Consider the following 15288-nt stretch of genomic DNA (forward strand, 5'->3'; position numbering starts at 1 on the left):
CAAGTAGGGACCCGGGGATTGAAACCAGGTCCTTGTGCATGGTAGCATGTGCAGTTAACCATCCGCACCACCAACTGATCCCAAACCCAATTTCTCCTCCATTTAGAAGATTTCCTCGTCATCCCAGCAAACTGTTAAAGAGCAGGGCCCCTCAGCACCCAGTGACCAGGACAGGCCTCCTGGATCACACAGTCCCACCAATAACAATCAATGATGCTGTTTATATTGGCCGGCATTATAATATGTTTGTTTGAATTTTGTGCATTTTAACTTTTTTTCTCCCCTTCTCTTTGATTTCAGGTCAGTTGAGAAGATGGAGCAATGGTACAACAAGCTTTATGAGTATGTCCTTATTTCATGTATTTCAAATCTTAAAGTTCTCAGAATTCAGAGTCCTAGCAGTCAATGCCCATCGCTCTTGTCCCCCTTCTCTCCACGCTGTGATGGGAGCTAACATCACCCTGCACCATGTATTAAATGGCCCTGACTTAAGGGCAGATTTCTTCATGGGCTGGTTCTCAAAGGAAATATACCTGCCAGCCCTACAGCCCAGGGAGGTTCTGGCCTGGACGCCAGGCAGGAAAGCTGCCAGGAGGATGGGATCTGCAGCCCTGGTCTCAGAGACCTGACACCATAGACATGTTTTCTTGGATCTGTCTCATTCTCTGGAAATACATTTGCATACTGTTTCTCTCATTAGATCTTGCATATATCTTCAAAAAGTTGCTATGTTGAAAAAGCATTGAAAAATTCTGAAATGATTAGCCAAAACACAAGTTCATTTGAAAATAGTTTAACAGATCATTTTTCCTTCTCTCTTTTGGGTCACTGTGGAATCCATTAGAAAAATTTACACTGCCGTTCTTGACTACCTGGACACCATCCTAGAGGAGGCAGAAGGCAACTGTGTGAGTGTTTCTAACACTGGAACTCACATCCCATGTTCCTGCTTTACATAGAAAGTGCTCTAGAGATGACGGAAGAATCCAACACTTACCATCCAGAAAGATGTGTTTTCCTACTTACAGACATCTCTATAGACACAAAAAAAGGGAGTCGAAACTGTATGCAACATTCTCTTGCATATACAGAGTGGTTTGCATTGCTCCTTGTGGATTATTTCCCCCTGGAATGGGTGACTCTACTAATTAAAGAGAAAATAACAAGCTCAGTTTTCTTTATGCTACTGGATCAAAAGAAAGCTAGGAGGGACCAGGCAGTGGTGTATCTGGTAGAGTGCACATGTTACCATGCAAGATGACCTGGGTTCAAGTCTCTGAGTCCTACTTGTGGCAGGGGGAGCTTCATGAGTGGTGAGGCAGTACTGCAGGTGTCTCTCTACGTCTATGCCCCTTTCTCCCCCTTCTGCTTCCCCTTTATCAAATAATATGAAAAAAGAAGACAATGACAGCCAGGAGCTGTGGAGTCATGATGCAGCCACCAAGCCCAGTGGCAAAAGAAAGTACACTGAGTATCATTTGTTTTCTGGAATTGCAGTACAATAGCTAAGATATTTACTATGGGGAAACTAAGACACTCTCTTACCCACAATTTCAGTAGTGACTGAATAATGGTTAATAAGCTTATACAACTATAGGGGTAGAGTTCCATGCTCATCATCTCCAATTTGTAAATGTACTTCTTTCATTAAGTTAGAATCTTTCAGTCATGTGACCTTGGATATTTTTTCTTTCCCATCTTAAATCTTTCCCCATTTTCAGGTATGGACACCATCTTCTTCCCTTGGAGTTCTTTTGTTTGTTTTACTATTGATAAATACAGAAAGAAATTGAGTGGGATGGGGAGATAGAAAAGGAAAGACACAGAGTCACCTAGAGCACTGCTTAACTACTCATGAAGTTTTCCCCTTACAGGTGGGGCCTAAGTGTTGAATGTGGGTCCTTGTCCATGGTAATGTGTGTGCTTAATTAGGTATACTGCCTTGCCTGGCCCTGAGGAGGGTTCTTTCTTCCTTTCTCTCTTTCTTTCTTTTTTCTAGAGCACTGATCAGCTTTGACTTATGGCTTATAGTGGTCTGGGGGATTGAACCAGGGACTTTGGAGCCTCAGGCATGACAGTCTCTTTGCAAAAACATTATGCTAAGAGGTCCCACTATGTTATTCTCATGAGATCCCACTTACAGATATACTACACCTATGGATTCTGTCTGCATGTCCCTTGGATACATGTCCCTTGTGTGCTCTTTTTACAATTCTTTATTGCATTAGGATGGGATCATTTTTAATGATCTATCACAAACCAATTCCTCCTTAATTTCTCATCTTCATTAACAGCTTAGTATGTCAATAAGGCTTTCTGGCAGGGCAGTGGCACCCAATCCTGGCTTCTGAACTTGGTAAGGCGTGTGCCGAACTAGCAGCACAACTGCCTAACCCTCTTTTTTTTATTTCTTCTTTTGCATAATTTGAAAACTGCATCATATCAGGGTTGGCCTTTACTCTGCAGCATTGACGCCATTTTCCTGCTTCTTCATACACCAGCCAATGCTTCTCACGTGGAGGGGGCAGTTCAAAGCATTTGATTAGATAGTTGACATTTTAAATTAAAAAGTATTTAATCAGCTGGGAGTTCCCTGTGTGTATATACCGAGTCTAGAAAGCAAGCAGGAAGAAATCCACATATCCTTGTCAACACACTTCTAAACATGCACTGAAAATCCAAGGATTCACTAAAATCTACAGTGTTGACTCAAAACTGTTGTTTTTGACGGGTTATGTTGTTTTCGCCGGGCTGGCTTCACGGGCCGGTAACAGACGACCTGGGACTCGTGGCTGGGTTGTAGGCAGTATCTCTTTATTCATGCAGGACGCAGCACAATCTAAGACGAGCTAAGTTAAACTCAAAGTACAGTACTCTAAAACTCACAATGCTGTCTTTATATATACTTGCCAAGTAGGGTGGAAACAGGATGTGACATAAAGAGGGGGGAGAGAAAAGTGACTGGTGAAAATCAGAGTGTGACAAAGAGGGGATCAGGGTGTGACAAGGAGGGGGGTGGAGCAAAAACCTATCATGAAACAGTGGGGATTGAACCAATGCCCTGGAGGGAGGTGCTTGTTAACAGCAGTTATGTAAATAGAATGAAGTGGTTATGTAAATAGAATAGTGTTAAGCAGGGGGGATTTAAGCCAAATGAATCAGAAGGGGTCTCATGCATACCAACACAAAACCACAGTCACTCCCAGGGGTCAAGTAGCTTTGTTACTGGACACAGGGCTCTATCTCTCTCTAGGGAAACAGAGCTGCTGGGAAATATGTTGTTCCACTGCTCACTCCATAGGCTTATTGTGACCCTGACTTCTTTCTCTCCCAGGAGTTTGAGGAACCTGATCAGGGGTCTGTGAGTTCCAGGATGGAAGAAACCACAGAGCCACCTGCAGGTGAGTGTCAGGGCAATCTACAAAGAGGCTGACTGGAGTGAGACATTAACTGCAAAGGCTCAGGGAAAATGGTTTCCAGCTTAGCTTCAATACCTTCTGACAGGGAAAAGTGCAGGCAATAGGCCTCCATGCATTCAGCAGACACTGACCAACTCACTGCTCTGTAACAGGCTCTAATGACAGCCCTTGCTTCTTTACTTCTCTGTGGCAGACAGGGCTGCTCTATAGAGGTCTTCCTCATGAGGAATTCATTGCATTCTAGGCATAGGAATGTATAAGAGAATCTTCCTCTTTACTTTGTCAACTCTTCTCTTGGGCACATGCTAGGGCAGGGTCTCCTGTCAGACTCATGGACACAGAAACACAGCCTTCTTTGCACAGATGGTCCAAAGAAGGCCCTTCTGTCATCTTCTACAGTGAGGTGAATCTCTTCATGGTCATCCTGGACCTAGATTCAGTTTCTCTCCATGTAGGTGGCAAACATCTGAATGAACACGAAGTGGGCCAAATGCCAGCCACGGAGGGGCTTCCATTAGAAGCACATGACTCCTGCAGCCTCGAATGTGGAGACCAGCAGGGGAGAGGGGACCTGCTGGGTTCCTGCATATGCCTCCTGCCATGTCATATCTCCTTCATGAAACAAGCTCATGACACTGAAAATCAATCTCAAGGAGGGAGTGGGGGGCAGGATTGGCAAGGACCCAGTAGCCCCAGAGAAAGCCATGCACGTCTCCCCGGAAGACACTGCTTCCTTGCCATACTCTAGCTAAATCCTGTGGTCATGATGGGCTCATCCCAACCACCTCAGCCTAAACATATGCTTGGATTTCTCTCCATACAGATGGTGAATACCACCATGACAATGGAATGGCTCCACTGCCTGTAACTGAGGACCAGTCAAAGGAACAGGAAGTCTCTGGCTTGGATTCCAGCTGCCAGGAGTCCTTCCTGTTGGAGCAGCTATTTGAAGACACCCCAGGTTAGTTCCTCCTCAAGCCCAGATCCCAGGTCAGGACCAGCAAAGGAGAGGGAAATTGAACACTTTGCTGCAAGTGCCACCTCTCTGGAAATTTCTCCCCTCCTGAAAACAAGCTCATGACACTGAAAACCAGCCTAACGGGGGAAATGGGACCAGAATATACATCAGAATAGTGACCTAGCATAAATTCTACTTCCAAGTTTCTAGAAACATCTTATTTCTCAAAAAAAAAAAAAAAAAAAAAAAAGACAAGGCCAGTTAACACACCTTCAAATCAATAAAAAGTAGGGAGTCCAGGTCTCCTTTCTCAAATCCTCAAAGATTTTCCTGCTGATATGCAGGAATCATCTCCTACACTAAAGACTCGATTTGCTTTCTTCATCCGTCCCTCTACAAAGGTTTCAGTTAGGAAGTAGACCCTCTGCCCCTTGGTTCTCTATGTCCTTCATCCTCTCACTGACTCAGCTCCCTAGGGCCCCTCCTTTGTCCATTGCTAATCCCACTACTATGTTCACAGGTCTCTGCACTGGGGGTGACTCTACCAGGACCCTGGGCATCTCTGTTGACAGATGCCACCACAAGAGCATCTTGGTGGCTGTGGACCAGAGGGATGACACTGTCTCCACCCTCCATGATGTGGAAAGCATCAGGCAGAGCTCCGTGTTCAATTATCTGCACGGGGGCCCCTCATGGCCACCTTTGCTGGACCTCACTGCCTCTGAGCTCATAATTGAATACTTGATGGGTTGTGGGGACAGGGCCACCCACAAGCTGTCACTCTACAACTATGCCCTGAGCCACCCCATCATCCCTGTGAACCTGGCAGTGGAGGACATCATGGACTGTGCCACTGCTCCAACAGAAAGAGAAGGCCACCAGCACTCAGTTCTCCTGCATCATGTCCGTGCTTTGTACTGGCAACCACAAAGAGCTTAACAAGGAAGACACGGAGAAGTGAGGCCCTCCATCCTGGTCCCCTTCCTGCTAGATGTAGGTGCCTCCTTCCTGACTGATGCCAGTGGTTAAAAGGTGACCAGGCTCCTGGACACACCTCATCTACACCATGAGTCTGGATGAACCTAGGCCATGTGAGATTAATTCGAGCAACTAGTCTGTGTGAGACACAAGGTGTTCTGGCTGATTAAAACAGGAGAAGAGAATCACATCCCAACAATGGCAGGACTTTACTCATTCTCCTGGTGGCAGCACAGTCTGGGTGGAGACTGCAGATTTTTGCTGTATAGAGAGGAAAGGTTTCTACTATATGCTGACTAGGCTTTAATATATTTAATTCTTTTCATAATAATTCAATTTACCTAATTGCTAGACACAGAAATTAAGACAGGAGGGAGAGACAGAGGGGGAGAGACACCTACAGCTCTGCTTTTCAGCTCCTGAAGCCTCCCCCTTGAAGGTGGGAACTGGGGCGAGAACCCATGTCCTTGCTCACTGTGGCATGTGTGCTCACCAGGTGGGCACCACTTAGACCCTTCATGTATTTATCTCCTTGGAGAAATTCACTCTTTGGCTTACTTCTTCAGGAATCAAGAGGTAGCTAGTATATGAGATTCTGATTTGACTAAAACAGTTCTCTGTGTTTCATTTCAGGCATGAAAAGAAGACAGCCTCCTAATTCCAAGCCAGGAGAGTGACCCCTACAGAAAGGCTCACTGATGGACCATCTCAGGCCTCTCTGAGCAGGATCCAGACAGCCCCCTGTCTACACCCTGCTCAGCTGATAAGGGCTCAGGGCTCCTCTCAGCACCTTGCTGGGGGCTCCCCTGGGAAGTCTGCAATCAGTGAGGCCACCTGGGTGTCTGCTGGAATGCCTACAGCCAGCCTTCCCCTTTGAAGAACTGACCCTTTCTTTTCCCTGTCAGTTTATGATATCCAACTGACAACAATTATTTTCCTAATCCTTTGCAGGATTTTGACTTAGTTCTCAGTCCTGGCATCTATGTGTAAACTTCCTGGTGGAAGACATGAAGCCCTCTGACTAGGCAGTTCTTTTAAACTTTTTGTCTAGTGGGGTCAATATGAAAAATGTCAACATTCCACATCCAGCTCATTTCATTTGAGTCATCTTCCCTGATGCCTTCTTACATCCTAGTTTGAGAGTCTTTTCACAGAAATCTCTCTCTTATTCCTTTCACTGTATGTATGTAGTTATAGAATCTTTTAATGTATCTTCTTGTTGATTGTATTGCTATAATAAATATCAATCCCTGACTCTGTGCCTTATATGACCCCTCTCTTTGCTCAGGGCTCAGATGAAACCTTGGTGGCCTCCTCTGGGCAGCTCTACATTAGCTAAGGTCCCATGTGTCTGCAGGCAGCTAACAGCTCAACTGGATCTACTTTCTGTGTGTTGCCTGTTCCCCAAGCCTCTACAGGGTGGCACTGAGCTTCTTCAATGCTGGAAGAAGAGTTCCCACAGCCAGACAGCCACTGAGGTCTCTACCTCCTTCCCATTTGTCCATGTTCCATGGGCCAGAGCAAGGACATGGCTGAGTCTGCTGTCAGCCCAGGAGGAGACAGTAGCAGAGACTAAAGATGGCGCATTTCCGATTTCTGGATGGCTATTACTGTGATCAGCACATTTCACTGCAAAATTCAAGGTGACACCTCTACTACCATAGGACCTCAGCTACTAGCCTTTTACTCCTTAGCCCAGCACTTCCCAGACAGATGCCAAGTGTGGGGACAAATGGTCATGGAATAGCCACTCATTATGCTGACACTGGTATCTGTGCAACATGTGCACGTCAGAAGGTCACAGGTCAAAACTGGCCTCCTGGGGAAATGAAGGTCACTGTTCAACCTGACTGCCCTTTCTCTTTTTAGGATGATTTAGTGCTACACTGTCTACTAAGAACTTCAGAAAATATAACATTCAATGAATGGTCTTTCAAAGAGAAGTGACATTTTTAAGCAAGCAAGTGCACATTTTCCAAAATAAAAAGTACAAAATTTCTAAAATGTCAGAATATGCTTTTATCATAGTTAAAAAATGAAAACCTGTGTACACTACTACCACACCTGAAAATTATACAAGTTTAAGGTCGGGAGTCGGGCGGTAGCACAGTGGGTAAAGCACAGGTGGCACAAAGCAGAAGGACGAGTGTAAGGATCCCAGCTCCCCACGTGCAGTGGAGTCTATTCACAAGTGGTGAAGCAGGTCTGCAGATGTCTATCTCTCCCTCCTCATCTCTGTCTTCCCCTCTTCTCTCCATTTCTCTCTGTCCTATCCAACATCAACAAGAATACCAACTACAACTAAACATGGGCACAAAAGAATAAATAAATAAAAAGTTAAAAAGCTCAGAAAGGCAATAAAAAAGATAGAAACAGGGAGATGGGTAGTAGAGCAGTGGGTTAAGGGCATGTGGCTGAAATGCAAGGAGTGGCGTAATGATCTGGGTTCTAGACCCCAGCTCCCCACCTGCAGGGGAATCACTTCACAGGCGGTGAAGCAAGTCTGCAGGTGTCTTTCTGTCCCCCTCTCTGTCTTCCCCTTCTCTGTCCATTTCTCTCTAACCTATCTAACAAGGACAACAACAACAATAACTACAAAAATAAACACAACAAAGGCAACAAAAGGGAAAATAAATAAAATTTTTTTAAATGCACCTTAAAAAATCTTCTTTAAAAAAAGATGGAAACAATTATTTCAGTCCCAAATCACTGAGCATGGGAGTTTTTTTTTTTAATATTTTTCAATAGTGACGCACATTTTTATGCTACTTATAAATACAATCAACATTAGAGTTTCTTTTGCACCTCCTAGATAGTAAATGAAAAAGTGTAATATTTTTATGTATTTATTGACTACCTGTACTTTTTCTGTACCCTATTCATAATATTTGAAATCCTCTAGAGGCCAATGTGTCATATTCTTCTTGATGTTTCATTGTTGTTGTTAATGCTATGGCTTCTGCTCATTAGCTATAGGACTCTATCATCATTATCAGCTGTCTTCATTTAATTTTATTTATTTTATTCATATATAATTTATATATCATTTATGTCATTTTTTTATTAGCTACAGACTCTAACATCATAATCAGCTGTCTTTACTTTATTTATTCATTTTGAATGTATGTAGAGACAAAGATGAAGAACCGAGGTGCAGAACTGTTCTACTATTTCTAAAACTTTCCCCCCTCCCCGCCTCGCGGGTGGAGACTGGGGTTGGAACCAAAGTTACCAACATGGCAACTTAAGTGCTCTACTGGGTGACACACAAACTGCCCACTTTTCTCAATTTTTAAGAACTTCCCATAGTCTTGAATACTCAGATTGTCTCCAGGCATGTCACTCATCTGACTTCCTTATCTTTCACTGTCCCTGCTGGGGAGCCAGCATAATGGTTCTGCATGTCACAGGCTTTCATGCCTGAGGCTCTGAAGTCCCTGGTTCAATTATCAGCACCACCATAACCTGGAGCTGAGCAGTACTCTGTTTTTTCTTTTTCTTTCTCTCTCATTAAAAATATAAATTACATATTTATATTTTTAGGGTGCAGGCAGTGGCACACCTGGTTGAGCGCATATGTTACAGTGCACAATGACCCAGGTGCAAGCCTCTGGTCTCTGCCTGAGGTGGGGAAAGCTTCAAGAGCAGTGAAGCGGGGCTGCAGGTGCCTCTCTGTCTCTCGCCTTCTCCATCTCCCCCACCCCTCTAGATTTCTCTCTGCCCTGTCCAATAATAAGTAAATAGTCTGTTAAAAACATATATATGCACTTTAATTTCTAATATTAAATTGTATGCTAATCTCAAGACACACAGCTATGCTTATATAGCTATATAGTTGGTAAGTCAAAATATGGAACCAACCTAAAACAGACAACTAGATAACTACGTTAGAATGGGGCATGGCTGGTGATGCACACAGCTGACACTGCCCTTACCATACACAGGGACCTGGGTTTGAGCCCCTGCTCCCCACCAGCAAGAAGAATGTTTAATGAGTGGTGAAGTACGTTTAAAAGTCCATCTCTCTCTTTTTTCTCTTTTTATTTAATTACCCCCCCAAGATAATTGCTGGGGCTCAGTGCCTGTACTACAAATCCACTGTTCCTGGAGGCTATTTTTTCCTTTTGTTGCCCTTGTTGTTTATCTTTGTTGTAGTTAATATTATTGTTATTTCTGTCATTGTTTTTGGACAGGACAAAGAGAAATTGAGAGGAGAAGACAGAGAGGGGGAGAGAAACACAGACACATGCAGACCTGCTTCATCCCCATGTAAAGTGACCCTTCTGTAGGTTGGGAGTGGGTGGCACCAACGTAGATTCCTAAACTGGTCCATGAACTTCCTACCATGGGCTCTTAACCCACTACACCTGTCCCCTTCCTTTTTTTCTTCCCAATCACCTCTTAATTTCTCTCTGTTCTAACCCATAAAACAGAAAAATAATGACCATTACTCATTCTACCACACCACTGATAAACTTGGTGATAATAAATAATAATAATAATTTCAGGTATATAGTTAATAGAAAATATTTTCTAATTTAAAAAAAGAGATAGAACCATGTCCTTTTGGACAAGGAATATAGAAAACTGAAACAAATGAACTTGGAAAAAAGTGAAAGAAACAGCAGCAGCCAAGCTAACTTCTAAGATTTTGTGAAAACTATGGTTGTTCCTCTTGTGGACAGCAGTACAGAACTTTGGCAATAGGTTTGGTGTCACATCATGGCTGTGCATCTTATAATCTTATAAAGCATTACTAAATCCCTAATACAAATGTTAAAAAAGATATTTAGTTATAACTATCATTTTCCTCCTTTATACCTCTGGTCTTTTTAAAACAGTTTTTGCAGTTTTAACTCAGGAAGACTAAGTGCCATTGCAAAGCAGAATAAATTTAAACCTGTAAGTTATAAAAATGAAAACAACAGAAAATAACTACATATCATACTCAATCAGAAAATACCTTGGGAAGGAAAAAAGACATGCCCAGAGCCAGAGCAATCTCTACTTATACTAATATGAAAACAGAAAAGAGAAGCATGAAAAGTTGTTTGTGGCTACTAGTGATTTTACAACTGCGTAGTATCAGACACGACTTTTTCCTCTGAGAGAGGAAAGAAAGCACACATCTTCTGCCCACCAGAAGCCACAATTCAAGTGTAAACAAGCATAATGTTAGCAACATTCAAGCAGCAGTGATTCTAAAGAGTTATTGATGAGCTTCAAACCAATGGCAGTCATGATGCTGAGAGTACCATGACGAAAGGAATTCTAGTGGGTCTGAAAAGAGAAGAGTACCAAGCCTCCTTTAAAGAACACTTAGACTTTGATGAAAGCATCATAAAGGGAGGAAAAGCACAGGTGTCACAATGAGTTCCTTGAAGCTTTCCTGACATGGTAAACTAACCTCCAAACCCAGCTTCAGCTCACAACAGCTACATGGCAGCACTCAGGGCTGCTCCTTGCTCCTTCAGGTCCCTGCACCAAACCTTGGTGCTACAAGTCCATTTTGCAAACACAACTGCAGCGACTGGGAGGCATCATAGTAGTTATACAAAAGGTTTTCATGCCTGAGGCTCTGGAGTCCCAGTGGAACCTCTGGCATGACCACAAGCAAAGCTCAGAGGTGCTCTGGTTGTTTTTAAAAGCAGAATTACTGTGACCCAGGAGGGAGCTCAGAAGTCAGAAAGCAGGACCTGCAAGCAGAGGATCCTGAATTTGGTTCCAGCACTGAATGTGCCAGAATGATGCTCTGGTATGTTCTCTTGAGAAGAATTTGACACAAAGAAGTCACTGTTCCAGCAGGTGTAGAGAGCACATTGGTTCTGCAAAAATACTCTCACACCTGACACTCCAAAGTCCCAGGCTCAGCAGCTCATACCATCATAAAATGAGCCAGAGTTGAGCAGTGCTCTCGTAAAACAAACAAACAAACAAATAATACAGAGAGACAGAGAGAAGGAGTGAGGAATAATAAAGAAAAGGGAATTTATAATAAAGAAAAGTAATATCCATGATGTAGAAAACTGAATTTTCACTAATTTGTAAAGAGCAGCTATGCCTATAACTGGCATCTAAAGTCAACCTATCCTCATTCCAAGACACTGTTTTGCAAATGCTACCTGTGAAAAACAGTTTAAAATAATGTGGAAAATGAACCCTTTAACACACATAGTTCAACAAGTAGAGCAGGCTGCCCAGAATTGGGCCCTGGCCCTACATGGGAAGAGAATGGACCAGGAGAAGTTTGAATGTAGTCAGTACACCATCTGTCTCTCTTCACCTCTCTTGTCCCTCTGTCTGAATGAAAAAAGCAGCCTAGAAGTGGTGAAATCAAGCATACAGGAGGTCCTAGATCCACAAGGTTAATAATGCTTGAAGTATAAATGCAGTTCAATTCCACTTAACTAGAGAGGGACATTCACTGATGGAATGAAAAACCATAAATGTAAATAAAGCCCTCACACTTCAGGATTATGCAGTACATAAAACAATCTTAAATGTTTCTTAGAACACTGAGTTCCTTAGCAAAAACTTCTCATACAACTATGTGTATGTGTATATATACAGATACACACTTCCTTACAAGCTGAGATTCATTCATGATGCTACCTAATCAAGGATGTTTTTTGTATTGCTACAGCCTTTGAATATTTCCTATGACTAATAGCACTAAGTTAATACTTTAAATTCTTGGAGATAAAATAATTCTAGCAGAGACACCAGATGTACTGCAAAACCTTTCTAGAAGCGATTTCAGAAGAGTATTAATCCTTACTGTGTTAGGGCATTCATAGTCCAGAATAAATGGAGTTTTCTCATGTGTGCCTGGAATGGTATTCTAATCTTTTTTTTAAATTAATTTTATTTATTTTTGAGAGCAATGCAGAGAGAGACACACACACACACACACACACACAGAGAAACACCAAAGCACTGCTCAGTTCTGGCTTATGGTGGCATGGGGGATTGAACCTGGGACTTAGGAGCCTCAGACATGAGATTCTGTTTGCATAACCATTATGCTCTCTCCCCCACCCAGTATTATTAACTTTAAGAGAAAGGAAACAACAGTAACTCACTCCCTGGCCCATTTTGGAAAAGGTTGTTACCCACTAGATGATGAGACAAGGACCAGCAGAGTAATTGAATTCCAGCCAAAGCCAAATGGGCAAAATCTAAAACACATGAGGTATTTGTAAAATTAAGAACAATACATTTGGGGAAATAAAAATAAACGACTGAGAGGCTATTACTATGCACTATATACTGATCTAAAAACTGTATTCTACATAACTTCAGTTTAATCCTAACAATACATAAGTGAGCCACCTGAATTAGGAAAGTAACATCTGTCCATAAAATCTAGTTTAAATTAAGGACAGTAGAAGTTCTTTGTGTGGAAAACTAGAGTTTAGTGCTTAGTCCCCAGAGTCTGCAGATGGGGTGCAGGGAGTTCAGTGGACTCTGGTGGAAGATAAGGTGTTGCAACACATTTTGAAAAAGGGAAGATATCAATTTCTGAAACACTGGTTTATGAATCTACCTCAACTCAAAACAGCCTATTGTTAATCTTCAAAATTCCTTTCAGTTTTTTTTTCTACTTGGGAAAGAATGATTTAAAAATAGTAGTTATCAAGTGGGCACAATTTCTCCCCGTCTCTGACAGTCACCTGCACACTGACTCCACAGCCATCTTAGCCTTTCTGCCACCCTTGGGCAGAGTGGGTATCTCCAGCACCCACTCTTCCTCTTCCTGTTACAGCACAAGGCCTGGTCTTGTTGCAACAGGCCAAGCCCAGTCTAAATTCTGCCATGTATCTGGCTTTTTTCTTGCTAATTTTTTTTAAATGAAGGGAAAGGGCATTTAAAAAATATAATTATTGGTTTATTCCCTTTTGTTGCCCTTTTTGTTTTATTGTTGTAGTTAATGTTGATGTTGTTGTGGGATACAACAGAGAGAAATGGAGAGAGGAGGGGAAGACAGAGAGGGGGAGAGAAAGATAGACACTGGCAGAATTGCTTCACTGACTGTGAAGAGACTCCCCTGCAGGTGGGGAGCCAGGGCCTTGAACCTCTTCCTTATTTCTTAAGTTCCATCTATAAGTGAGATTGCCAAATACTCATCTTTCTCCTTCCAACAAATGGTACTACACATGGCCACCTGAAGTTCCATACAGCAGGACGCAAGAGGATGATTTCTCCATCTTCAATGGGTGAGTAGACTTCCCTTGTGTATATGGACCACAAGCATTTAAAACACTCCCCTCTGTTAACCTTCGGGGTTGCTCCCGGATTTGGACCCACCTGTGCACTCATCACTTTGGAGACCTATTTGTCTCCTTTTGCATGGCAGTTTTTTAATTCCTCTGCTTATTTCCTTTCTGTGTGTGCCTAAGTTGGGCGCACGCACGCGCACGTGCGTGTGTGATGTTTATTTCCCACAACTAGAAGGCATTGCTGTCTCAACTTACCTGACACCAACATTTCATTCAAATGCTTCTAATGTAACACTGACTCTGACTGGCCCGCTCTGGGCTTCCAATGTGGGAAAGGGCCCACAGTCCCTCTGTGACACAGTGTCTATCTGTCTGCAATCACAAGGCCAGCACTGCCACCTGGTCTCTCTTTAGTGGGGATCAGTCAGATTCCTCTCTTTGACATCAAATGGGCCAGATTGTTCCTTAGTTCTCATTTATTTTGTTTTTTTTATACTTTCCTTCTCTTCCCTCCTTCATGTCTCTCTCCCTCTCCCTCTCTCTCTTCCTCTCTCTCTCTATATATATTTGTATACTGCCACATGTATTTATGACCAGAAAGCACCTCATCAATACCCTTTGCTACCTTGTGTGAGTTGAGTAACTGTTGCAAAGTCACCAGTCACCAGCAGACTCTAGCAAGTGTTCAGACTGGTCAGGACAGGCAATGCAGACAGGTTGTTTATAGTGACTTCTCAACTGAAATTGAACAGCCAAGGTTTTAACACAATGGCTCCCTTAATATTCTGTGATGTCTGAACTTAATCCACTGTGGGAGCCTGGACTTGTCGGTCCTCTAGCTACAGCCTGAGCCTTTCACGAACAGGAGGTGATGAACACCTTGCTGCTTTCAGAAATTCCAAAAGGGACCAGGGTGAATCTGGGATAACAGAGAGTACATGTTCCCCAGCATGAAGACTGAGTACAAATCCCTGGGCCCTTTACAAGGGGAAATGCGAGGATTTATGATATGTATACATTTCACTTTCTTGCACTCTGGTCTGGTAAGAGACACAGTGCACAGAGACAGAGTCCTGTGTGAGAGAGGCTCCAGAGACAAAGAGGAGGAGCCACTATCTACCTACAGCCACTGAAAAATAAACACCCTCCCTAGCAGTGAGCTGGGTCTGATTTCACAACAGGAATGTCCCCATGTTGGACTGTGGGTGGGTCTTGGTCCCTGCCTGTACCACCCCCTCACCCCTACAGGTGGCTTTCAATGTCAGGAGCCACATCAGGATGGCAGTCATGGGCCCAGAGGGGACACTTGCAGAATGGCTGGGGTTCACCGGTGCTCCCTGCTGGTTCCTACTCAGTGTCTGGGCCTGAGGACACACTGACCTGAGTTCTCCTCAGAGGTCTGCTCCAGATGGCAGGGCTCTGCGATGATGGGGACAGAAGTGGAGTCTTGTGGTCTCCGGCTCAGCAGCTCAATAGTTGGCAGCTCACTCATTTCCTATCCACAGTCTTGTTGATGCCCTACAGCGAGAACAGTCAACATGCAGACTCAGGCTGAAGAATGGTACCAATCAGGCCAACTCACCTTAAGCTAGTGCCCACATGGTGCCTTAGGTCCTCCCACTGGGCCTCAGGATGGAGCCACTGTGTCTGTGGGAGGATCACTGCACTCAGCCAGGGAAACCCTACAGAAAGCAGGTGCCCAGGCATAGAAATT

At 43.4% G+C, this 15288-nt stretch overlaps 1 long non-coding RNA gene across 1 annotated transcript in view; it reads right to left on the reverse strand.

Annotated features, from left to right (window-relative positions):
- The window catches only part of LOC132536151 (uncharacterized), a 35905-nt gene that overhangs the window by 12363 nt on the left and 8254 nt on the right, over window positions 1-15288 (reverse strand). The window contains exon 3 of the long non-coding RNA XR_009547821.1: window positions 14955-15092. This is a non-coding gene — a long non-coding RNA (uncharacterized LOC132536151). The remainder of the gene's footprint in view (window positions 1-14954; window positions 15093-15288) is intronic.

This window comes from Erinaceus europaeus (genome assembly GCF_950295315.1).
Source record: "Erinaceus europaeus chromosome 6 unlocalized genomic scaffold, mEriEur2.1 SUPER_6_unloc_21, whole genome shotgun sequence".
Lineage (NCBI taxonomy): Eukaryota > Metazoa > Chordata > Mammalia > Eulipotyphla > Erinaceidae > Erinaceus > Erinaceus europaeus.